Raw genomic sequence first — 26,540 nt, 5'->3', positions numbered from 1 at the left:
ATGAGGCATGGGTTGGAATTGGCTAGCATTCTTGATAACCAGACTGCTTTTGGAAAAGCTCTTAAGGAATTGCTCAAGGAAATACATGCGAACAAAGGCTCCTTTTCTGATAGACATGACTCCTTTGCTCAACTTCTCGAGCGAAATAAAGTCGTGTGGATGGAAGGAGAGCTAGGATGGACAGCTTGGTTCGATGATCATGATGATGTTTTGGAATAGCTTATTTGTCTCCTCTTTTTGTAATCTTGTTATCACTGCTACTTAATGTGTTAGTTGGCTGATTCAGGCTGAGTGTTGGACTTTGATCTTGGTGATTGAGGCTCGCCTCCCCCCCTCTTTTGATACTGTACCTCTTTTTGTTCTCTCGATTATTTAATTTAAAAAAAAAAAAAAATTTCATCAAAAAATAAATAGGAATAAATAAATTTTATACTAAAAACATATAATAGTAATGGTATTAAAATTAATACACTTTACAATAATATTTTATTTTAAATATATTTAAATACATGAAACATTCTTTTAAATAAAAAGAAAAATAAAAATACAATCAACCAAATTTACGTTTCATAATTACAAATATATTTCATAACAAACTAAATGAATATAAATTATACAAAGATATCCAATCAAAATATATAAGCGTGAAAAAGTTATTATTGAGATAAAAATCTTATTATAGAAATTTAAAAAATCCTTATATTATAAAAAGATACCTAAACGTCACATAACACTTTGAAAGAGATTGTAAAACAAGTCATTATGTTTATATGAATTCTTTACTAATTTTTTTAAAGGGTAATTGAATTCTAAAAGACTTTTGGAATCATTTGTATTTGTACATTGTAATTGATACATTAAATATAACATTTAATACCCTTATGACATATTAACAATTATAACATAACAATTATATATGATTTCATCTAACATATATCAAAAGCATAGAAATTAAGATTAATCAAGAAAATTAAATATATCTAAATAAATTTCAAATTCTTAATATAATTTTTTTTTATTTCTATAAAATAGATGGTAACACTCTTTATTTATTCCAAAATATATATTGAAATCTATTTTAAATTGAATAATTTTTATTATAAAATTAACTTTTTTCAATTAAAAGACATTTCTCATTCAAAATTGCCTTAACTTCATTTGAATTTATTGGATAGAAATGCTTTAAAAACTTTAAAAAGTAAGTTTAGCATTTACAATATTTACTAATAAAAACCTCATATTATTTATATGTTCAATTAAAAATTGTGTCTGTAAGGCCCACATAAACCACCTCAATGTTGACTATGCTATTTGTTTATTCCAACAAATATTATTTAATAATAAAAAACTCATATTATTTATATGTTCAATTAAAAATTGTGTTTGTAAGGCCCACATAAACCACCTCAATGTTGACTATGCTATATGTTTATTCCAACAAATATAAGCATACAGATGAATATTTTTACTTTTGATAACTTGTACTATCAGAAGTAAGTTTTGGCAGCACTGCCTAAAGATTGGTGCAAATATTTGGCTATTTAGCGAGTGCCATGAAGTTGATGAGACATTAGGGAACCCACATAAATAGGTCTCCATATTGTTGTGACCTCTTTAAAGAGTCACATCTCATGCTGACATGACGTCCATTAGATTTTAATAGAATTGATATGTGCATATTTCTTAAGGGTTATTTAGTAGATTAGAAATAAATGATTAGAGACTATTTAACATTGATTATAATATTAGTGAGATTATTATATATTGATTGATAACATATTTTTATATTGATTATTGTGATACATGATCAATATTATATTTTATATGGATTATATTGATAACATGCATTATTTATTATTTTTATATTACAACAATATTAATGGATTATAATAGATGTATTTATTAAATAATAATAATAACAAACATATTTATTAGCACGTTATGCTTATGGGTTTCTATGACAATATGGTCACTGTCTATTATTTATTATTTAGGCTTGTGACATAAATCTCTTTTCTCCTATTAAATTGAATAATTGCACTAGCTTATTTAATTTAATCACATTTTCCTCTTTTGATTAAATAAACTAATTAATTACATCTTCAAACCCTAGCCTAAACCTTTATCCTAATCTTAACCTAGAGGCTCAGACTCAACCCAACCCATTCACCCATACTAATCCATCTCATTATCTAATTACACCTTCTTAATTAATCCATCCAATTGCATTTTCCTAACAAGCCCAATTGCCTCCTAATCCATCCCCTAATCCAAACCTAATTACCTCCCAATCATTTACATAAATTAAAGCATTGGAATAAGAATTCCTATGCAAAACCTAAGTCCACCCTCATGTCACATCGCTCACATTCCCAACCATTTGCATTAATTTCAACCTTAAACGCCCCTTACACATCTCCTATATGTTCATCCCCCTAATAACTCATTTGTCCTCTCAAATTCCCCAAAATGGTCACATTCCCTCCAAAATTCCCTTGTCATCGCACTCACTCCCCTCTTGAATTTTTTTTTATCATGTCATTGGTTTCAAGGAAGAACAATCCATTTGCTTGCCTCTCCTTGCATCCTAGCCCTCCCTCACTAATCCCCCACCCTACATCTTGGCCCTCCATTTTTTTAGGAATTGTGAGACATAAATAACAATTACATGCAAATATAATCAATATAAAAAAACACACAAAAGAGAACACAAGACAAAAATATTTAACATGGCTCACCAAATCCCTGCGTTATGTCCACCAAACAACAAGTCCAATATTCTTATTATCTTGTTATTACAATCTGCAAACCCTTACAACTTAATATCACCACAAGAAGCTACTCAATTGTACATGAAAAAGATCCCTAACTTTGATGCTGTAAATATATGATAGATAGGATGATGGGTGGTGAAGGGGGGGAGGGGGTGGAGTGAATTACTGTCCTCTAAAACTTTTTCTTTTCCCAAATTAATCCTTTCTTTGTTCTTACTGTTACTAGGTTAACGTTAAACATATACTCGTTTGCTTGCAATTAAAAGTAAATTAACTAAATAGACTTCAACACATAAGCTCATGAGAACATAACACATAAGATAATGAATTTTGGTATCACAAAAACCATTGGTCAGAGGGAAAACTATGGTGGGGATGGTACCCACAAATCCATCACTACTGTAGTATGAGGTTTCCTTGTTAGGGCTACAATGTTTTTCACTTCTAGTGACTTACTCAGTTAAGAGTATACACTAAGATCTATTGAGATCTACCTTTCACAAGGATTTAATAAAACTCATCAAGTGTGTGCTTGGTTAAGAGTTTTACATAAAAGACTATTAAGTCCACCTTTTTCAAGGTTTTAATAAACTACTATAGTGGTTAAACAATAACATCAATGACTTATAGTAGCAACTTACTTTTCTGGATTAGATCCTCTTATGCTCTATAGTTATCACCTTCCTATGATAGATCTATGATTCATTATAACTCTACCTCTATCATGTCTGATCTGTAATTGTAACGTTGATTCCTTCCTTCGTACAATGCTTCCATCAATACTACCCTTTCACCATAATTCTAACCAACAACAACTTCAACATGTTGTCAACTGCTCCTTTTATAATATTATTTTTTATGTTTCACAACTTGACCTGATTAAGGTTTTAGAACCTTCTTGATTTGATCTTTGATTATGATTAACAGTTATAAAATAATATTTCCATCAATTTTTTTCAAATTTATTTTTCATTGGTCCATATTATCTCAAAATTATATACAATCTCTTCACATTCTTCAATAAAATCTTTACAAATCTTCACCTTGATTCATGTAAACCATTTTCCATGCTCAATATAATTAGGTAGCATTTAGATTTGTGCCAATCCAAACTTAGATTCCATCTTTATGTAGCTTAGTAACTATGTTGCTCTTCATTTATAACACTCAATAATTATTCACTCGACATCCTTTGTATAGCTTACAAAACTCTATGCTTGAGGTATATTGTATTCTTCTCTTCTTAGTGTAAATAGAATAACTCGATGTGGCTTGTGTTTTTAGTTAGAAGTTTTGATTGATGGAGGTATAAATAGGATAAAAAAGATACTAAGAGGGGGTGGAAGCTATTAGAATCTTAAACACTTAAACTTTTCACCAATTCACTCACATCTATCAATAAACTTGTGCATGTAAAACGTGTAATGTAAATCTTTTGTATCATATAAATCTGATCAATCATATGCATGAAAATGAAACACATAACACAATATTTGCTACCCAAAAACCCTCCATGGTGAAGGTAAAATTGGGGTGGGGATGACACCCACAAATCTTCTCTAGTGTAGTAAACAATGTTTGATCATAAGATATGATCTACCTTGTAAGGAGTCTTCCCTATTAAAAGCTTAAGAGACTACTAGGTCTCACCTTGTTAGAGGATTTAACACTTACAAAAAAGTAAGGACTCTATTAGGAGATTTACAAAGACCCACTAAGACCACCCTGTTAAGAGATTTACCTTGATTCAACTCGGTTAAAACTGATTTGGTACTTAACTCTCAATTTTCTCTATAAGCTAATTTCAAGTCTTCTCCTCACTAACTGATCCTCTCCTCTGATATGATATTTACTATCTTTCCTTTTCACTTCACTGCTATGAATAGGTTATTTACTCTATTAGATGATAATTGAACGCTTCAATAACTTCTAATCTCAATCGTTCACTTTACTTTTTGTTTGCATGCATATAGTTCTTCATTCTTTTCCTTGCTCTTGCTCACACATGCATCGCTTTGATCTAGGATAAGATCATCACTATTGAAAGAGTTTCATAAATATTTTTCTAGATTCTTCCATAATAGCTTCTCCATCTAAATCATTGATTGCACAATGTAGGGATTTTTGATCCATGTTATGTAAATATTCTATAACAACCTCTACATGTATTAAATATTCCTTCCAAGTCAGCCTCATAATCATTTTTCCTCAAACACTATTTCATTCCTAAATTTTATGTAAACTTCATATTACTCAGCCTTTACTATTTCCTGATGCTTGACATTGTTGTTTCTCAACCTATATTACTCTTCTGATGCTCAACATGTATTGTACTTGACACACACTATATAACTTGGCACTTGTATACTTGATACTTCCTTGGTCACTGATGAGCTTGGATTGATATTAAGATACTTGGTGACCATACAATTACTTGGCTCCTAGAGAGCTCGATACAAACTTGCTTATGTAAATGACTCTACCTATATAGAGTAACTTGCTCATAGTGATGATTGTTTGACTCTACCTCGTAAATGAAGTGGTTGACACTAATAGACAACATGGTTAGAGATACCAACAATCTCCCCCTTTGACATTAGAGGGAAAAACACTTTTCCATATTTACATCGTTACAATACAATCTGATAAATGAGCTCCCCCCCTAGGTCTTATGAATTATGCTAATAAATAATGAACAAACAATGCAAAAATAAATAAAAAATCCATTTTACCTTTATTCAAATCTACATTTCTCTCTTTTTCATCACATATCATTGTTTTTTGAACACTAATATCATTGTTGCTAGGTTGGAATGGGTCGAAGTAATCGATATTTTTCAACAAATTCCTTATGAACTCTAGTAGTCATGGATAATAAATGATCCCATGTGGTTATTCCTACCTCCAAAATAGTAATCTACAACTGTAATCTTGCATCCAAATTAATTAAACTATCGACCACTGAAAGATTATGATCTTCTATGATAAGATCCTAGGATGTTTTTTAGTTCTCTTTGCATGACCTCCAAATAAGGTATCATCATTACCTAAATAGAGATCAATTTGGATCTCATATTTCTGTTAGCTACTTCAAGCTCAACCAATGTGCCCTAAGCACTTAATAAATTATTGTGGTGATCAATGCTTGATCCCATTGACTCAGAAATAATGTTGTTGGATCTCTTTATCTCAGCCTAAATTTGATTTATTTGTGCTTGAATGTTGTTAGTAAATCTTGGCACGTCTAACAAAATTTTGTACAAATATTGTACCTTCTATTATAGCTCAATCATAGCTTGTACTCTCTCTTGTAGTTGCACTTTCTTCTTAGAAATGGTTGTGGAAAATTTTTCCACAACCTTAGTTTCAAATCTTTTAGTAGACCAATTCATTAGCTTCTCATTTGATTTCATACTCCCAACATTCACTTGATCAACTATATTTACAAGTTGGTTGATGATTGGTACATCATCTTCAAAATTTTAAATTTCAAAAGCATCAACAAAAATATGATTTACATCATATAGTACCTATTTTGCTTAATCTCTCCTCTTAGCTCTTCTTGTCTCTTTTTCTTCACCAAAACTTCTTGCAGAAAATTTGTTTGCTCCAAGGTGAGATTTTCCAGGTCCAATTGTGGTATCTCAATTATTTCATCCAGACTCACCTCAATATCTGGTGAAACATCTTTTATTGCTTTCCTCTTTCTACTAGGTGAAGGAGTGTTGTTGCTCAACATTGCCTTGAGAGTTGGTGAAGGGGTGTCACCACTTAGTCTTTCTTATGCATCTATGCTCAAGCCAACAATAGTTGTACTCAGTTGACTTCATTTGATTCTTTTCCTTCCTTAATGTGAGGTTCTGAAACAATCTTATTACTTACACTTGTTTCTTTCTCTTCACCATCTACCTTTCACTAGTACATGTTGGAAAATATGTGACTATGTGACTAAAAAATTTAGTTAGACCACTAAAATTTTTTGTCACACAACTAAAACTAATCATATTCCACTATTTCATTGTAATTTTTAACTATAGGTGACTAAATAAGTGACTAATTTGGTCATCAGGTAAAATCACAAGATCAATCAAATAAAAATGATTAAACAAACTACCAAATATATGATTAAATAGTTAGTCACCAATAATTAGTCACCTAAACAAAAAAAACTAAATAAATTATTATTACCCCTTTATAATAACATATGATAATATAATATTACACTAATATATAACTTGAAGTCCCATTTCACCATAAATTCTTGTTTGGACCAATGAACTTATTGTACAAGATATTCAACTACACTTCTCTTAGGTAAAAAGACAACTAAATAAGCAGCCTCATGGAAAACAAAAAGTGACAAAATAAACAATCAATTTGGTCATTGGGTTAATTTTTTTATAAATAACTAGTCATATAAATAAAAATAATCAGTGTAACATGACCTTGGGGGATATGGGGGTGAGGGGATGACAAGACATGGATTAATGGCAATGATTGAAAATGGCCTCAATTTGGGGATGACAAACAAGCATGAGGGGGCTTGGGGAGGAGTGGGAGGGAAAGGGTGCATGGGAGGGGGACACAATGTTAGGTAGAACTTGAAATGTTAGCAATGAAAAATCTATAAAAATACTAAGAAGTAAAATATCAAAATTACTAGTGCTAAATACTAAATACTTGGATGATTTATAAACATTGAATTTTTATTAAGGAATTACTAATCATCATTCCAAATTAGACTACTAAAAATTATCAAATGTACAAATAAGAGATTTTTATTAAATATCAAATATATCATAAAGATAATTATAATAAGTAAGCATGATTTAAAATTCTATTTCAATATAATATTCTTTATTTATTTTCAGACTATTATTTAAAGAGAAAGTTTAAGAATTTTATAAATTAAAAATATTAAATATTTTGTTATCTTAAATAAAAATTTAATACCCAAAATATGATTTTTCAATAGGTAGTAAAGGATAGGAGGGAAATGAAAATTTGATATGTTTTTGTTTTTGAAATTAAAAGCAACCAAAAACAAGGGGGTCAGCCCTTACAACCAAAATGCTGGTAGCCAACACATCACCATCACGAACCAACAAAGAATATTACTAAAATAAAAGCAAACTAAGAAGTAATTTAGCCACAATATTTCTACCCAAACTTCTAACCAGCATACTACTATGAATAGAAATAACTAAACTATAGTAGAAGTCCATAGAGTTAACTATACTACTAAAGTTTACAAAATAAACTGTTGGCATAGTCAGGCCAACCCAAGTCTAAGTAACAGCTAGATACTAGCAAACCAAGTAACAACATAATAACATAAAACAACTAGGATCCAATGATCCTTTAAAATTATAGACTTATTTCTCAATTTTTTTCCTTTCCCTTCACAGCCAAAAGAACTTGGGCCCAATCATCAGCAAGCAACTTGAAGAGAAGCTTATGATCCTCCATGTCCATCTCTATTTCTTCTTTCTCTTGTGCTAGCAATTGGAGGGTGGTGGCAATAGCATGAGTGACCTTTAGGGAAAATTTAGAGAAGGTAAACATTAACCCTTTGATTTAGTTGGGCAAACACCTCCATTTTCTTCTTGACCTTCTCTTTATTTTTAGTTCTTGCCTTTTTAGCTTCCTCTTTAGCTTTTTCCACCTGGTTATCATCCTGTGGGACCTTTGGGTTAGTATAAGCCTTGGCTCTTTCCTTGATTGGGGAGGAAATGGTAATGGGGAGGTATCCACTTTGTTACTATCTTTACAGAAGGTAATGGGTTGTAGGGTTAAGCTAGCATAAACATGGGTAGTCTCTGTAGTGATGGCATTTCCAACTAACACTTGAGTGTTCCCTACAGACATCTAGGCATTATCAATAGAATTGTTGGTAGAATTCTCACTCTTTTCTACCTCCTCCTTCCATTTTTCTCTCTTGGAGTCAGATTTATTCTCGTCCTCCCTCTCCCTTTCATTGTTCTCAGAGCTCTCTTCCTCCACCTCTTCAACCCTAAATCTATTAGATTTTTGCTTATGCTTTGCCTAGGATTTGGCAAGTCTACCTGACCTTCTCCTACACTTTCCACATCCCCCCTCTTCTGAGCCCTCCTCTTCCACCTCCACTGGTTTTTCTACTTTAATCGTTTTACTACCCTTATGTTCAACAACCACTTTAGGTTTCTTCTTTTTCTTATTTTCATGGCTAGGGGAAGGCCAATGGGGTATGAATTCTAGTACTAGTGCTGGTACTTGGGGGGGACTCTAGTGGTGGCATTGGCTATCAACAACCACCACCCTAGGGGGCAAAGGGCAAGATGGAATTGGTATAGGCAAAAAATTAGGCCTTGGTGAATAATGGCAAAGTTATGCCCCTTATTCTTCTTCTCCCTAACATTACTAACCATATCCTCCAAAGAACGTAGTAGAAAAAATGGGATAGAAATAAAATCCCTATTTCTAAAATGATTTAAGAGGGGAAAGTGGTAATAGTAGTAAACACCAAACCTACCCTGTAGCATAATATATTTCATGAGCACTAGGTAGACATCATCCCACAAAGCTGGTAGCCTATCCCTCTTAAATCCTCCTTTGTAGCACACCAATGCTTTGCCCTCCATAAATTTTTTTCTCATACTAGCCTCATCTGCCATTTTAGTGACCTTTCTCCATTTTCTTCCTCTCATAGATAGCCTAGTGGCCATGACAATTACTTCCTCATTTACTGGGAAAGTAATGCCATTTATGGTTACCTTGTAGTCATTCCATCCATTGACGAATTGGAGGGCACAATTCTCATCATACCCCACCATTGCCTACATGTAAGGCATAAATCCCCCTTCCTTTAACAGGTACTAGGTTGTCATCCTATCTTTGAAATTCTCAATTTTTGTGGGGTCTAGCCTATTCAAATCTCCACCCATTTCTTCCCTACTTTCTTTTGAATCCCCCACCTCAGTGATGCGCATTTGAACCTCCTTTTCTCTAATATCACCACTAATATTTTTAGCTTTGTACCTCTCTATGAAGAGCGAAATAGTTATACAAGCCCGTTTTCTAGACACTTCAAAATCCCATGCGAATTCATTATGAGAATCGTGCATGTTTAACATCATAATTTTTACACCCCTAACATCTCTGACACTTTGAATAATGATATTATTCATACTTTCAAAGAGGAAGCAATTTGAATTCTGCAGTAAGTTAGCATAATGGCAAAATGACACTCTCCTTAATTTACATCCATTCATTTTACCATTTTTACGGTGACGTCTTCTCCTCATTTCCCTAAAAGCTTCATTAAATTTAGCAAAATTCAACTTTCTAAGGAAGAAATTGCCAAATTTGGCCCTGGCCTTAAATTTTGTAGTTATAATTAATCAATACTCCCCCCTCTTTCCTTATGAATCAAGGTCATAATATCCTAATTTAGATTTTCCATATTTTTCTAGCACGTGACTATTGTTAATTCAAAACCCATGGCTATGACCACATCAGCCACCTTCTTTCCTACTCTGTAGATGTGTTGTAGGTGGACCTTTTCCATCCCTTCCAAAATGTGCCTAATGTCCATGATGATAGTTTTAATATTCCATCCCAATGGAGACACTCCATTTACCAAATCAATAATTAATTTGGAGTCCCCTTCTATTGTTATTTCCTTAACTTGCATTTTACTAATCAGCTAAAGACCCCAAAGCAAAGCTATAGCTTCTGCCAAATTATTACTTCCATCCCCCACCTTCCCAGAGTAGATTAACAACACTTCACCATTCCCATTTCTCAGCACTCCACCCACTGCTCCTATACCCCCTTTACCAGCCCCATCAAAATTTAGTTTGAATTGAGATAGGGTTGGTGGTTTCCATCTCATTTTTTTTCTCTTTAATGTTTTTGAGTTATCAAAAAGATAAAAGTCCTCTTGAACACCCCATTTTTCAGCAATCTAACCTTCTTGCCTACTTGGTTCTTCCTTTGGTAACTTACATTTGGCTACACTTAAATTTTCCTTTAGAAATTTCTCCATGATTCCCATAACTACTTCCCCAAGTTTTTCCACCTCCCTAAATATTTCGTTGTTTCTCTCTTTCCATATATGCCAGCAAATATATGGTGGAACAATTCTCCACAGAAAAACCAATTTTGGGTGGTAGAAGGGACAACTCCAATTCTCCACAAGTTGATACAGGTTGTCCTTTCGAACCTAATTCAGAACAAATTTCTCCCACACCATAGTCCAAATCTTCAAGGCATAGTGACATTCAAGGAACAGGTGAGAGATACTCCCCTCCTTTTCTTTGTAGAGACATCATTGGTTTGTGATAGAAAACCCCCATTCTTTTTAGATTTTCAAGAGTTAAAATTTTACCATGTTAACAGTCCACTTGGAAAAATTAATTTTAGGGAGAATATTACTAATCCAAACTTTACCCTATAATGGTGGGTAGAAGTCCTTACTAAAGAGATGTTTGTAAGCCTATTTGACTATAAATTAACCACTAGAAGTTAAGTCCCAAACTTTAGTATCCTCTTGGATCATAATTGGGGGTCTTTGTGCTCCTAATATCATTTCCAATTCCTTAATAAGCTAAATATCCTCCTGGGTGTAAGTGTCTTTACATAGTTTCTTCCACTTCCTCCCTTGATCAATATAGTGCTCCACCTTCCTTCCCATGTCTTCTTTTAGTAACTCTATTAGTCTTTTAAATTTGTTGTAAACTAGCAGTTTCCTCCACATCCAATTATCCTCCCAAAATCTAATACTACACCCATTCCCCACAATCCACCTTGTCCCTTCCCTTAGTAAGCTTTGATATGTTAACCAATACCACAAACCCAATCCAAAATATTGATTTTCTTTAACGTGGATAAGTGAAATTGTGTAATGCTTTGAATTTAGTCTGCATAATTTGTAGGGTGTCTAAAGTTAGTTTTGCAACTTTGGTATTGTTGGAGAGAAGGGAATTTCCTATTTCATTCAAACTTTAAAGCTACTATGGCTGAAAAAAAAAGATACATTGTTGAGGGTTATGGATGATAACTGCAATGAATATCTCTATGACTCAAAGTCTCAAACCATCCAAGGTACTGCTATTTTTCCCCTTTTATTCTAAATGAAAGGGTAGTGATTTATTTTTTATGCTTCTTGATTTTCTTATGTGAAAATCTATATCCAATCTGAAAAGTGCACTGATATAGAAAATTTTGAGCTTTTGGTACAAGTTAGACTACTATTGGTGTAATCCATGTTTATATTTAGGTCACTAGGTGAATTTTAACTGTGAAGTGAGACCATGATAAGAGGTTTTGACCTATTTTTTGGAGTAGAATCAAGGTGGACTTTATGAAAAGTAAATTTTTATTTTATCAAAACCTATGAGAAGCCAAGATTGAATAAATCAAAATATTACTATAGTAGATGAATGTGTACATGAGCTTTATTTTTCAATTACTATTTTAACATTTTGATATTTGATTTGGTTGCATGGGATATAGTTTTAGTTGTTGTTCAAAATTGGGGATTCCTTTTGTAGACACATGTTAAGGGGCTCCTACAAACATGAGTTGGTGGTGTTGATATCCACTCTTTCTATGCTCAATAAATTCTTCTTTCTAGCTCTAACTTGAGTGTTCTTGAATTACTATGTTAATTGACCTTTTTACTTGTATATTGTTATTTAATGTAGCTATAGGATGGATACATTTTAGTTGTTTTCCTATTATTTTATTTAGTTTTCCATTTAATCCTTTTACCATAGCTATAAATAGATATGGTAGAAAAGAATCTTCTTGTCTTGAGTTGATACCATATTTATTAGTACAAATTAGGATGCAATAAAATTCTTTTACCTATCCTTATAAATTTTTTTTATAAAGGTTGAATCTCTTAATTGTATCTAATGTTAATGTGTAGTGGCTCTTACTATAACCATTTAACACATCAAATTTTATGAGAAGTGTTGGGTCTTAGTGTGCTTTTAATGATTGGAGCATGTCTTTCAATAATAATTGATGGGAAACTCTTCTTCTTGTCTTAGTCAAAGGGGTTATTGTGTCATGGTAAATGGGTACTACTATTAGGTACTACTTGATTAGAGAAACTTAGTACTAAGGATTTTGTTATTGATGTACCAACCCAAAAGCCTAGTATGAGCACCATAAGCTCCTCAACTTTTGTAAATAATGTTTAATATTCAAAGGTCTGATCTACAAGAAAATTTCATGTTTCTATAATAGAAATGAATGAGCTCCCTAGATCTAGAAATAGCAATTTTGAAGATAAATTTCACAATTAACTCTACAAGTTATACACACAATATTTGTGTTTCTATCAAGCAATCTAATCTTCTAGTTTCTAGAAATAATCATTCCATATCTGTTGAGTTTATACATGATAATTTCACATTCAAGATGACTTAGCATTATTTTAGTATTAGTTACCATCTAGTGAATCCATCTAGATCCTTTAATTTAGGATCTATCATGAATGACCATGTAGTGGAATCATCTAGGTCCCATAATCATTCCAACACTATTAAAACTATCATGGATCATATAAAAAGAAAATATTTGATTAACAATATCTCAAATATAGGAAATCTATTCACTAGATCCTTTGGCAAAAAGGATTCAACCTCTTTGAATTAAAGATATTTCTTTAACTCTATTTCTAGAATTGATGTCGATATGGGGGATCTATCTAGCTCTTGCAATCAATCTTGTGACACTTGTAAGAAAGAAGTCAATATCCAAACAAGGAAAATCCCTATCAATAATATCTTTAACTCTGGAGAATTAGTTACTACCTTCTCTTGATAGAATAATTTTGTTCCATCGGCATCAAGTTCAAATAGTTCACCACAAACCAACGATAATTACTTAAGCTCCTCATCCTCTATTACTATAGACATTATGTAATAGCTATAAATACTAAAAAATTTATGAAGGAAAGTTTTTGTTCATTGATTACCAAGCATTGAAAAGTATAGCTATTGATATCCAAACCTATACTTATGTATTCCTCATCAAAAAATATTTTCAACTAAGGATTCCTACACAATTCCTTATCAGTCTTTTGCTAATATTGTACGTAGGACCTACCTATCGATAGGATTGAGATTATGGATAGCATGGGGATGTTAGGGATATTAAAATTGTTGTGATATCTTCATAGCTAGATTTATCTTCATGGGCATACCAAATATGGAAACCACATGTCTGTTAGTGTGGAAATCACTTTCCTATTCCTCGAAGGAGGGAGTTGTACATGTTCAACCAAACAGGGAGATATTGTTGCATTGTTGGTTTGCATGTATCCTATTTTTCTAACAAATACAAATGAAAATAACACACATCTTTAGAAGCACATTTTTTAAAGCTATTTTTGTGAATACTAACCAAGATATATATATCCCCTTGGAGATAAAATTTAGGGAAATAACTAACCATTTAGAATCAACATGTTCCCAAGTGACTCCTTGCACCTTTCACAAATGTTCAATTTCAAAGTGAGTACTAGTTTATGGACCTTGGTACTGGCCTCAAGATATTCAACTTTCTCCTACTAACGATCCATAGTGGTGACCAATAGATAAAGATGACCCATTCGGTGGAGGTATACTCTATGTGAAACACAAAGTTAGATTTTATTTATATGTTAATGTTTCAATAGGCTTCTAGTCTTTGTTGTCTCGTGTGATGCACAAGGTATCTAATAGAAGAAAAGGATTAAGTACTAGTATAAGCATAAGAAAAATTTGTGAATCTCCACTTTCTAATGTTTACTAGTTAATTAGGACAATTTCTAGATGATCCAAGTGTATAGGAATTTGCATAACTTATTGTAATGTCACTTGGAAAAATAGGATTGAAAATGAATTGGAAAAGTTTTGTGTATGTAAGTTCTCTTTGAATACTTCAACACAAATTGACCTTGACCTTTTTATAGACATATCTTTGCTTATTTACAATAGTTTTCTCACTTTCTAAGTATGCATCAATTGAAGGAATAATCTGCAATAATACCTTGGCTCTTTCCAATGTGCAAGTGGCAGTAGCATAAAGTGGATCTCTACTTAGTAACACTTATTGTATGGTTTGACACAAATTTGTCTTTGCAAAATCAAACATTAACATTGAAGCATATACATGTCATATGCCTATCAAGGTTCATGGGTATGAATTTTTTATCAAGTATAAAATAAAGCCTCTTAAAAAGATTTTCAGAACCTAAAGGTGTTTGCAACACATTTTCATGAACCAACAAAGCCTTTACAAATAATGGTTTGAGATTACCTCATGTTAATTTTTTACTTAGAATATCAACCTTTGATGCAGAGCAAGGTGGATTTTACTTCAACTAAGGATAAATGACCTTAATGTGATGTGAGATACAACTGTTTACTGTATAAGGTAAAAGGATACTTATCAGAAACCCCTCTTCTATCTTTGTAAAATCTCAAGACCCTCAAAATGTCATTCCACACACTAGATCTATCACTAATCAACTCTCTCACTATTCAAAATCTACACTTTGCATATCAATATGCATATGACAACAACTTATGGATTCTAAGGTGTAAAATAAACTAGTGTCTTTACAAATTTGGACATGCATATGCTTTGTGTATCAATGGTTTATGCTATTATTGCCCATATATACCACTTCTCTATCAATGAAACTCTTTCCTTTTTCTTCAAAAAATAAAAACTATATCAAAAATTTAGAATAGTATTTATTTGCATGCTAGGAACATTGTGATCATAGATTCTTTCTAGGTTTTGGATTAGTACAATTTTTTTCCTTGATTTTTCATGTTTTTTAGGTAGATATGATTTTGTGGAGTTTCAAGATGGCTTGCCTCTTCTATCAAACATTATTGCAAATGAACTGATGGCCTTATTAGTTTCCTTAGGTGTGATTTTTGAGATAAATCCATCAATCCTAGGATTGACTATGTTGGCCTAGGGTAATTCTATGGGTGATTTTATGTCTAATATTTCTTTGGCAATGAATGGAGGTGATGGAGTACAAATTGCTTTGTCAGGATGTTATGCAGGTCCCATGTTTAATTAACTAGCTAGACTGGGAGTTTCTTTGTTATTGGGATCTTGGTCTACACAATATGCTACTTATATAGTCCCAAAAGGCACCAATTTATTTTACACCTTAGGTTTTCTTATGGTTGGGCTTATCTAGGCATTGATTGTGTTACTATTGAATGACATGCACCTAAGAAAGTTGTTAGGGATTGGGCTTTTAACTCTATAAACTTCCTTTCTTATAATCAGATTGAGCAATGTTGTTGGGCTTTTCAACATTTCTAGTTTGTATTAACATTCATGATCCATATTGAATCATAAGAAATAACAATTCATGTATGGTAAAATTATTATAGTTTTATGCTTTTTAATTATTTCCTGCCCTTAAGTAGTATCCATGTATCAAAAGCTTCTTTCTATCAGTGGCATGAAGTTATGATGGTTTTGTCAACCAAATATTGTTTCTTCTTGAAGATTAGCAATAAATTTCTTCTTTTTGTATTCTTTGAGTTTTCTATTGCATGATAATTTATATGGACCCCTGATGTTGCCGGCTAAGGACATGCAAATTTTGACGTCTTACAAATGAGGTAATCTTCTATTGATTGATGCATTTTTATTTTTATTTACAAACTATTTCTTAGGTGGGGGCATGGGCATGAAAAATTAAAATATTGTATCATAGAAAAGACCTCATAAAGAGTAATTTGCTATAGCACTGAAATCTCTTATTTGCTTTCACCCAAAAACAACACCAAGAAAGCTCCATAAGGAGCCATGAAAGATAAAAAAGGAACTGTTGGCTTTGATAGTTACAACTCAATAACTATGAACAATAGTGGGAACCCATTAATTAATCCACATCTTCATCACTAATAATATATATATTATGATAGTTTAATGTCTCCTTTCTGAAGCTAGATTTAATTATAAATAATTATAAAATATAATATGTATATATTTAAAAGTTAATTAATTATGACACCTTCCACATATGATGTAAAAGAGGGGAGGGTTCATTCGAAAGGAGATAGGGAGGAAGGAAGGAAGAGGGGATCATAGGAATTAAAAATATTTAATAGAAGAAGAAAGGAATGGGAAGAAAATATAAGGACATTAATCTTTCAAATGGAAGTAGTGGTGAAAGGTTGGAACTCTTCCAAAAGAGTTGTAATAGTGAAGGGCTATGAATCTTACAAAGAGTTTTAATTTTGAAGGGTAGTGCCTTTTCAAAGAGAGAATTTATTGAAAGGTTATGACCTTCTCTGTAATTCACCACCCAAAGATCCTTGGAACAAGGATGAAATACAAGCCAAGATACTTTTTCTTAAAAAACAAGTATGACTGCGCATGACAACATCAGACACAGATCACATAGATCGCAACAGAAGTCTTAACCACCATCTTGACAACCAACAAATCTCCAAATACCACTACCCAAACTGACACCCACACAACAAGAAATGGAAAACCAAAATGGAAACTACATAAAGAATATAAGATCTATCAAGGCATGAAAAATTAAGTAAACCCAATGGGTACTATAATCACCAAAAATTGATCACTGAAAACTAGTGGAGATGCCCTTTGTTTTTTGTACAAGGACCAATAGTAGATAGATTCTCATGTGAGGATGTGCAACACACCACACAAGAACATGCCTTCTGTGTGAGGATGTGCACCAAAAAATGTGAGAAGGTACTTGGCCAAATAGCTAGGACACCCAAAATTGGTGTTGGGTTTCGTGCAAGAGGGTGCCAAAGGCCACAGGAGGAAACCCAATACACCACGTGAGATCTTGCATTCTATTGGTGTAAATAAGTATTCACCATTTACACTTACTTAAGTTTACTTAGGTTAATGCATTATTTTAATATTTATTTACTAGCCACCTAGGAGTATGTGTACTCTTGTGAGTTGTCATGTTGACATCATATGAGTTTGCACCTCTTTTATGCAGATGGTGTCTACAACATAGGAGTTAGCACACTAATTAAGCACATGGTGTCTACAACATCTCTACTTGAGATACACCTTGTCATTATTATCCTCTCATCTAGAATGATGAATAAGGTATGTGCTTAGTTCTCATGCTTATCTTATCTTCTGGTTCTTTCTAGAGACATTCTAGGTGCTTCCTAAGAGGCCTTTATATATAGGCACTCCTAGTGTGTTTGTATATACTGAATAGAGCAATGTATTAGGACATACTTTCATTAATTGATTATATCCATTTTTGGTCTAGAGTTGTGCTTGTGTTTGAGTTCTTAGTTCTTGGGTGAATTTTTTCCTAAGGCAAATTCTTACATGGTATCAGAGCTTGGAGATTTTATCATCACAAAGCCATTCGAGACCATTGTTGCTTCAGCACCTCAGACCAAATCCAGAGTACTACAGAAATTGGGAGCATCTAGAGCTAGATCTAACCTTGCCATTGCATTCAAAATGCTGATTCGGTGAAGATCGACTATAAATTTGGCTACCTTAGCCCAAAGTCGATTGTGAGGCAATTTTTTTTTGCAAATTAAAACCCGGAGCCCCTGACTTGCGGTTTGGGTATGGTCATTTGCAAATTTATTTAATTAATTTTGTGGGTCTGTACTTTGATTTCTTTGCAATTATTTTCATCAGTATTTTCAAAATTTTTTTTCCCTCTAGGTAGGTAGCAGATAATTTTTTTTTATAGAATCAGGTTGTCAAATCCCAGCCCTACACAGGTGAATATTTTGTTTGTGCCTAGAGGAATTTTTTATTTTGGGAGGACAATATTACGGCGAGCATTTTCAATATTTTATGGCCATACCAAATTCGGCATGCAATACCAATGACCCAACTGACGACCACTTCCAAAGTCACTGGCAGATTAAGCCTAGCCAAATAGCCACTAGTGGGCTCTTTATTTTATCATCCATGGCTCATCACTTTTAAAATAGTCCACAAACTATAATCCCATACATGTCGACGATAGCATTTAAAATCTAGCCCCTACACATGGAGTTATCCGGCCCACTATGACGTTTTTCAACTTCAGAATGGGGTTCTTAGTGCATTGCGATTTCAGCGCCTGCACATTGGTTTACTGGCAGCCTCAGCTCTTTCTGGCCACCCGCTGTATTTTCAAACTTCCCTCGCGCACAAACATTTTTTAGCGACACAACTCTCTTTTTTTAGCTATTGTTCAAACTTTCAACTTGCAACATGTGGACTCATAGCAACTACCACACAAGCACCTATAGTACACATCATCAGTGCCATGTGTCCTTGCCATGCAAGGACATGTCAGCTCAGAGTCCACGCCAATAGCCTTGCCATGTAGTCAGTTGCCCTGTTGACACCCAGGAACTACCACGTTTGCCATGTGGAATTCAAACTTTTTTGTTGCCATGCAAGATCCGTATAGTATGGATGCCACATCACCCTATTGTACTACCACGTTAGCTATTTGTACACCTAGTCACCTTGTCACATCAACCCAAGTGTTGATTTTTTGCTAACATCATCAAAGTATGAGGTTAAAATTGATGGCCATCAAACTGTCAAAACTAAGCATTTTATAACTACTATGAAGGCAATTTGACCATCAAATTTAAGCTAGCAGTTTTCCTGCCAAACCCGTCTCCAGATTGCTTTTTGTTTTGACAGCCTGACTTTGCAAGCCCATAACTAGGACATCTAGACTCCGATTCAGGTGCAATTTTTTTTGAAATTAGGTAGAATTTCTTGAATTTTCTAATTGTGGTGTTCTTTTCTAGTTTTGGTGTAGGGATTTTTCATAAATTATGTTTTTTGATGACTTTACCTAGATAATCCTACAGTTTGTAACTTCAAATGCTCCGTACAGGCACATCTGGTCACTCTTTTAGGTTCTATTTTTTTGAAAGTAATTTTTTTGGTCTACTTTCCGGATCTGTAATCAGATTCTTGAGTTGTGTGGACCAAAATCTCACTTTCAGAATTAGGGTTTTTTCCTACATTGTAAAGCTTTGATTACTTTTCAAAATTGTTGTACATCTGAGCTACTGTGCTTAGTGATAGATTTGGGCCTCAAAAGGTAGTTGTAAAAATAAAATTAGAAAGTCCACTTTTTTTCATTTTGACAAGTGGCCTATTGTACACGCACTACTTATAAAGTGCCAAAGCATCTTTTCAGGGGGGATTCTTTGATTCTTTGGAGGTTACATTGCTTAGTCCATCATGGGAGAGGAAGATTTGATTTATTTGACACCAGACAACTATCAAGAATGGAGTCAAATTGCTATTAAATTTCTCAGTCAACACAATGCACTACCATATGTGAGAGGACTTGAATACGATCCTAAGACTTCTTCCCTCATTGGTACTGTTCTCTTTATATATACAGATTATAAGGTTTTGGATTCACTTACTGACCTTAAGAAATCTGATCATTATTATAATTGGATGTATCTTTGGGAAATGTATGGAGATCCAAACATTCCTCCATTCCCAAAAGATCTCATACCTCCAGTTGCAGCCGACTCCTCTTTAGATGAGATCACACCTCTAGCTCCTATTGCTCCTACTGATCCTATTCCAGCCATAGATGCTTCAGATTCATTGTAACAAGACCTTATATGTGTTCCTACTCTACCTTCATGTGACAACTTCCTTTCTGCCTGTTGGCGCTCAAAATTGTAGCCCAAATTTTGAGCATCGTTGAAGAAATTGAGCCCTATAAATGTTTTTGATGTGATTGTACCTAGTTGTACCTTTGAGGCTTAAGAGGTTTTCAATGCTTCTAACACCTTCCATTTAGTGCGTCTACCTGTTTCACGAAGTTAAATCGCCATTCTGAGCCATTTCATGAAGTCCCATTTGGAGCAATTGTCAATTATGCATTTTTGCGTAAGTGTCAAACAATGAAAGGAGGCCTTGTTTGCAAGTGAATATCTCGCACCCAAAAATGTTTTGTGATTCACTGCTTTGGGAGTGTCTAGTGTCCATACCTAAGAACCTATGTTTTAGATTTTGAGTTGTTTTGAGTCTGTTTGACTAAGTTTTGAATCCTTCAAAGTTGGTAGTTTATTGTTTTCATGCTGATGCACATTGCACACAATTCTGGAAGGCCCTATTTGACAAGTTATAATTTTGACCCAGTTGACCCAAATTTTGAAATTCCTTTTGCAGTGCATTTTAGATGTTAGAGACTTATTATGTTTCAAGTTTCAGCTCATGAGGAATCTGTTTGATCAGTTTGCAAATGCGATTCCAAGCGTAATTTCTATCTTTTTACTGGTGTCAATATTTGTAGATTGTTTGGTACCCCTGTTTGGGACGTCATAACTTGAGATTCGTGACTGGTAAGATCAAATGGATTGTATTCTTACGTTTTTCTTTGAAAATACTCCAAGTGTGTTAGTTTTTAAGTCTTGACGAATTCATTTACACACTTTTCAAGGTCCATTCCATTTGCAAAAATTGTTTTTCAAACATTGTTTCTAGTTGTCAAAATCTGAGTAGCTCACTTTGACTGCTCGCCATTTGCATTCTGTTATTCATCATGAGCCCAAATTGGAAATCCATATTCTCCTCATGACAAAGAACCAACACCCCAATTTTCATTTCCCTAAGTGTCAGTTTACCTAGTTTTTGAAGCCGATTCCAAACCCAGTTTGTTGCTTTCTAACATGTTTAATTGTAGGTAATTACAAGTAGGCAACTTTGACGGTCAATATCTTTTGACCCTAGATTGCTCATGAGACAAGAATTGATAGGGTAAAAGTGTGTAGAACAAAGAGTTATTGTGCCAATTTTCAGAGCCCAGTCAGAGGTTTGGGTCAGTTTTTAACGCTAGTCAACAGACCTCCTGGCGCAAAATTGACATGTTGCAAATTAATGAAAAATGAGTTTTAAATTATAATTCAGCAGTCTAATTGGTTTCCAATTAGTCTGAGAAGGTCGGTGGATCAATTGGATGAATCAGGTGTTTGAAAACAATTTTTTTTTTAGCCGAACCCACTTTGGGGCCCGGCTAAATTCATCATATTTGTGATAGCCAATAGGAATTTAAGATGGCTTCTGTGCTTGAACTTTGGAAGTATGGGATTAGCACAACCCTATGCTCAAGGGATAATTTAGAGTTACTACATGGAAAGCAAGGATTTGAAAAGACTATTAGAATGTCACGCAAGCCTGCTAAGGTGTCATCCTTTTGTTTGTCATCAAGGAGTATCATTCATAAATCACATAAAGAGATTTATAAGGTGCCAACAAAATTGGGGATCTAGATTTGGCATGTGATCGATTTAATGATTACAACTCTGTTAAGTTGCTTGCAAGATTATTGGCAAAGAGCTTTTAATGTAAAATTTGGAGGGCATGCGTTCACAAGATTGTAAAGGAAAGTGAACAAATTCATGTCACATTATATCTTTGAAAAAATTATGGCTACGATTTATGCTATAGGAACCCACGACTAAGAAAAGTCAGAGGAGCATCCCACGACAGTAGCAGGGGACATTTATAATGTGATGAAAAATGCAAATTAAAGGGCAACTCATGTTGGAAAACTCGCATTTTATGAAGGTAAGAGCCGGCCAAGACAGCAAAATCGCAGCCAAAGTCTGCAGGGGATGACATCTTCTTTCACTGAAATGGAAATTAAAAGAAAGAGGCAACTTGCGGTTATAATAGGGAGTCTCACATGCATTTTATATTGAAAGCTCATACACGCAGCATGATCAAAATAAAATCCGCTGGCTGGAGTAAGGAAATAATCTATAGGCAAATCAAAGACATAAGATGGCATTGAAAAGGAGCCCACGCTTTCAAAAAGGAAAGACTACAAGCACATCAAATAGCAGCTCACGTAACATATGAAGAAGCCGTCTTTTTCCACTCAGTTAAAGAAGCTCGCAGACCAAGCAAAAATGAGGGAAGTCCTAGTCTAAGGAGCATCAAGTGAAGCACGCCCACTGTTAGAAGTCAGCGACATGTTTAAAAGAAGAGCAGAGGCTCCAACAATAAATGAAACCCAATGCAACATTAAAGAAAGAAGCTGTTGGCCAATAAAGGATCCACGACATACAAAAACAAAGCTACGCACACGGTGAGACAAAGTAAACTCGCATAGGTAGTAAAGAAACAATGCCAAATGAAGGGAACTCTACGCAAAGCTGAAGAGCCTATGCCAAATCAATAGCATGAAACACGCCAAATGAGGAGGAGCAGATCAATGCAATTAGCAGGGGGAGATTCTATATGTAAAAGCTCATGCCAGTATGTTTAGATTAGAGAAAGATCACGTAAGATAAAGGAAAATCCATGCCAATATAAGGACAGGGCATTCAATGGCACTTCATGCCAAAGCAGTGGACCACAGTTAAAGGAGAAAGGAGGAAATGCTTGTAACAAAAAGAATAGCTGCCGAACATGAAAAAGTAGTCCAAAGCAAAGAAGCCTTCTTAAGGCATACATAAAACACAATCCAAGGAGTCCGCAGGTATTTAAAGTGTAGGGCAGTCATAGCAAGCCGCTGTAAGCATAGAAGTGTACACGCATTAACAAAAGGGAGGCCGTCCATGAACTTAAAGAGGAAAAGCAATGAGTTTTCTATGGGTCCCTACCTATGCGCTAGTGGATGCCAGCTAGGTGATGATGTAAGCACAATTTTGACAAAACACGCAGGTATGATGATGTGGTGGTGATACACGAGATCACGCCACATGTCTTCATCCGATGAATGGCACAAATTTAAAAAATGAAAGTGATCGAGGTTTAAATAATGTGGGATTGCAAAAGTGTGACAAGTGGGGGTGGGTCCTTCTACATGATGATGTGGCAATTGACAGTGAATCTCAACCAAATGCTTAAGATCGCGCCACGTGGATAGATCAACACCCTGTGCATCCCCGCAAGATGGAGGTGCTCGATGATTAAGCGAAGTGGGTATGTGGGTGTGTGACACGTGGCACCAGGCCCACCCAGTGATGATGTGGCACTGTGTTTGAGAGGTCAACCAATCAACAATTGGCACCTGGCACTTGGTCAACAGAGGGTTGACCACAAATTTGAGGGCAAAGGGAAAAGGAATAAAATATTTTAAATGCCAAAATTTAAAATGTTTTTCAAATGAAGTGCATGTCGGATTTTTAAATTAAAAAGGATTAATTCTAAAGTTCAAACTTAGGGATTTAAAAAAAAAAAAATTGCAAAATTTGAAGTTGCAGACCTAAGTTTTTTAGCAGAGGGGGACTATTTTTCAAACTAATATTCTGGGGGGTTTTTGAGAGGCAAACATAGCAATATTATATATCGCCGGAATCGGGAGAATCTGAATTTTCTGATTATGTAGTTAGTTTTTACATAGGTAGTAGCCTGTTCGAGCTATACAATTTTTTCTCCAAGATTCCTAACTTGCAACTGAATTTAGGTATCAAAGTTCAAAACTAATTTCTTGTAAGGTAATGACTTGAATATAGGTAAAAGACCATGAAAATGCAGTCTAGGGAAAATTTGATTACTCTCAAGTCAGTTGAATCAAGGTTTTATCAGCATTCTTAAGGCAAATCAGATATTTTGGCAAGCAAGAGGTTTTCATCATTCAGAAATAGATATTTATAAATCAATTACAAAGTAATGATGAAACAAAATCAGATCAAAATAGAGAGGGTAAAAAGAGGTTGCTTCATCTTCTTGGGAAGGAATTCTGAGTGGACACTTGTTAGGCATACAATAGATCTAAGAATTCACTTTTTCCTATATTATTCCCTTTCTTTTTCATTGTATAGGTTCCAGTTTTTAGAGAAAAAACTAGTCACTGCTGTGATACCATGTTTTGGATCTAGTTTTGATGTGTTCCCATACTGTGATACCACATATTTTTTAGCAAATCTCTCTTGTATGAACAACAGTAGGAGGGATAATATAGATAGTTCAGATATGTCAGGTGTTTTCATGTTTTGATTGCATGCATTTGATTGTATTGTTTCAAGGAAATGAATACAAAGGAGCAAAATTTTTATTAGTTTCATTATGATTCTCATCTCCAGTCTTAGTGAATTTTCAATGTTTTATGATCTTTGAACAAAGAGCTTAGGTCATAGTTGTAGTCCCTTAAGGCTGTATGTTGTTTTATTGTTGCTTATGACTCAAGGAGTTATGTAAATGCTTTAGGGAATCAACAGGGTTGCAAGTTTATTGAGAAGGATATCATGTAAGAATGAGATTCAGATTGAACATGAATGTCTATTTACAAGGTGAATGGATAGATCATATATCTGAAGATACAAATATGTCTCAGATACCTATATGTATGTGATTAATTCATGAAATTTTCCAATAGATAAGGCACTAATTTTTTATAGGATCACTTGTTCATGCTATTGCATACTAGGGGTTTTGTTGAATTCAAAATCTTTTAATCAAATCAGTTCAATTTTTCATGTTTTGTAGTGGGCTGAAAAGGATTAACCCTCACTCAACTTATGAGATTCATAGATTTGCATTTAGCTATTGTAGATTTGTGTCATTTCATGTGTTATTAGGAGATATAAGGGGTTTACATCTGTAGTAATTAGGTTTAGATTTATGTTTCAAATACACTGGTACCATATCTCAGAACTTGAAGGTTAACTCGCCTAGGTCTAGCAGAGCCTGAAGTGAAGAAGGAGTTATGCCTCAAAGTTGGCCCAGGACTGCAGTCAGGTGCATTCATCATAGGAATTGGCTAGCCTTAGATGAATTCATCTAGTTTTGTGGTCATTTTCAAAACTATTAAATCAAGAGCCAACACCACCATTCCAGGCCTATTCATGGAGTCTCACATTGAAGATGTGGGAGACACTATTAATGATATTTTTCTTCTCTTTGAGGTGAATACTTCATTCATTACAGCAGTGATACATTCATGTACTTTAGCATAATAGCATACACTTGGTCTTCCAACCTTAGGTGATGACTTCTTGTCTGACATTTTAGCTCTATTCTTGGAGTCACACACATCAGATTTGGAAGACTTTTTTGATGATCAACCACTTCTCTTTGCTGAGGATGATCCTTCTATAGTTGTTGCGAGGGCTTACTCTGACCCTCATGTCCATTCTCTACATGATCAGTCTTTATAAGTTGATGTGATTGTGGATACCTATGTACAACATCTTCAAGGGGTCTCTTTGACATTAGAGAAGATTGTTGGTCTTCTGAAATAGGTTCTATATCACTCCTTGTTTGATCTGCACTTCTTCTCAGCTTTGTTGGAGCAAGCCACCATTAGTACCGACACATGGACACTTGAGCAGGTTTTAGCAACATCGGTCATCATAGAGATTCCTTCTCCATACAGGGGATGCATATCCTTTGTACCCTTGCATTTGTTTCTTCCAAAGGGGAGGAACATCATTTAATGGTCATGGATTAGCTTCTACATTGGAGCATTTCTCACTGGTCGACCCACTACTTTTAGGGGGGGACTACCTCATCTCCTTCTCCTTTTTGGGGGGGTCTTTTTCCTGTTAGGCGGTTTTTTCCTTCTTTAATTTTTCACTTGTATATACTAGATGTATGTTTTCATGGGGGGGGGGGGGGTCTTGATTAATCCATCCATCCATGCATCCCTTTTCATCTCTCTTTTTGGGGGAGGGTTTTTTCAATGAGGTTTTCCCTCTTTCTCCACTTTATGAGAGATTGCATTGCATTTCATTATGTAAATGGGTACCTAACATGGCATAGTAGCTAGGACCCATTATGCATTTTATCCTAGTTTTTGTG

The 26,540-nt window shown here is 34.2% G+C and overlaps 1 pseudogene; it reads left to right on the top strand.

Moving 5' to 3' along the window:
* Positions 1-26,540, top strand: part of LOC149554491 (ABC transporter C family member 3-like) — a 63,475-nt pseudogene continuing 36,935 nt past the window's right edge.

This window comes from Cupressus sempervirens, chromosome 5, assembly GCF_028749045.1.
Source record: "Cupressus sempervirens isolate cs-2001-9-10 chromosome 5, ASM2874904v1, whole genome shotgun sequence".
Lineage (NCBI taxonomy): Eukaryota > Viridiplantae > Streptophyta > Pinopsida > Cupressales > Cupressaceae > Cupressus > Cupressus sempervirens.
This window is presented reverse-complemented; position numbering and strand designations above follow the sequence as displayed.